We start from the raw sequence: 1,812 nt of genomic DNA, 5'->3' as shown, positions 1-1,812 counted from the left end.
CTCTCTCCTTAGCCTAAGTCCGGGACTTGGCACTTGAGAAACCCTAAGAGATTCACAAACCGGGTTTGTAATCTCTTAGTTGACCGTATCAAGAGGAGAGCCAACCCTCTTGTGTCGTCGCATCAAACCACCTCTATTCCATCGCCCATCTCTTTCGTCCCACCGTCCCGACCTCGAGTTCTCTTCCGCTAGCTCTCGAGTCTATCATCGATTCCACTTCGCCAGCCTCGAGTTCTTTACCATCAGCCCTCGAGACTTCCCAGTACCATCTCGCGTCGTTTCCACCTCCGTTTCCCACCGAGTCCTGCCATTAGCCGTATCCGCTCAGCCGCGTCCGTACGTTCTGAGAAGGCTTCACGACCGTCTTCACAAACCGTTCGTTGCAACCTCCTCAACTCTCGTTTCTGTCGTTTGAATCCTCTCTGGATTCGAACCCTTGATGCTTGGCCGAGGAAAGTCCCACCGATTCTGACTTGACCGAAGATACACTCCTCCATCGATCCATAACCGCGTCCGCAGGTCACATCAGCTTGGTATCAGAGCTTCAAACGCTCCTACAAGGTTGTGTCGATCTAAAACTCTTCTCTTTTGTATAAAGCTTGAATCTTTAGGTTGTTAGTTCGTTTGTTTTCTCGGTTGTTAGTTTTCCTTTTCGTTTCTAGCTTGTTTTTGTTCGCTCTAGTTTGTTCTTGCTGTTCTTGTTTTGTTCTTGTGTGTTCTTAGTTTGTTTGTCTAGATCTTTTAAAGGCTGTGTTGCTTTTTGTTTTGCTGTTATAGGGTGCTAGATTCGTTTGTGCTTTGCTTTAGTTGTGTTTTGGTGTTTTTAACCTTGTCGCTTGGTAAATATAAAGGTGAAAGACATTTGGTTTCTACCACTTGTTTTTTTCCTCTTTAATTTCTAGCCAAGTCTTTTGAAATTCAAACTGGTCAAAACCGTGTTGAATTTTCTTGTGTGGTCTAGGACTAGTTGCTTTTGTGTGTAGAGAGATTAGCCACCTCTAAAGTGCTTTTGGTCAAGACCACAACAAATGTGGACGTGGATAGCCTTCCTTTGAACCTTGTGGTCCATGGGAGAGTTGTCTTCTTGGCTTTTAGTAACTTGCTTTTACTTTTGCTTTTGGCTTTAGTAGATAGAGTTGCATCATTTTTGTTTAGTTGTTTCGTTGCATCATTTTGGTTTAATTTGTTGCATGTGTGGCATTGTTCATCATTTATCTAGGATGTTTGCATCTTTGTTCATCTTTGTTTTGCATTTAATTTGAAAATTGCTAGAGTTTGTTTAGGAATTGAGTTCTTGTTTATTTTGGTCATAAAGCAGTTTTTGTCTTTTAGTGTTTTGCTTTTGCTTTTACTTTTTGCTTTTGTTTAGTCTTAGGTTTGAATTGTCGTGAGCTGTCCTCAATCATTGCTTGGTGAGATAAATATCTCCTTGTGGTCCATTTGAATTTAAAGATACTCACGAATATTCTTTTGTTTTGACGAGGTACACAACTTGCTCGGCCAGCACATCACGTACGGACCAAGACGCGTCAACAACCGAGGATCAACCTTCGGTCGTGTAGCCGCGTCAGCAAATCTTCAACCAACCACCATTGGTCGTTCGTCCTACTGCCGTGCCACTGTACCACCGACGACTTCCGACAGCCGTCCGTACCATCAAACGCACCTCTTTCCAAAGCCGTTTCCAAAACCGCGAACAATATGCCACACTTGATCGTACACTGATCAAGCATGGAGTTTGATGGAGACGAATCTGATATGGAATCGTGGTGTGATGAAGAACTTGGCCTGGAACCGGAGCAAGAGGCCACC

Source organism: Camelina sativa, chromosome 15, assembly GCF_000633955.1.
Source record: "Camelina sativa cultivar DH55 chromosome 15, Cs, whole genome shotgun sequence".
NCBI lineage: Eukaryota > Viridiplantae > Streptophyta > Magnoliopsida > Brassicales > Brassicaceae > Camelina > Camelina sativa.
The sequence above is the reverse complement of the archived record's forward strand: the minus strand, read 5'-3'. Positions refer to the sequence as shown.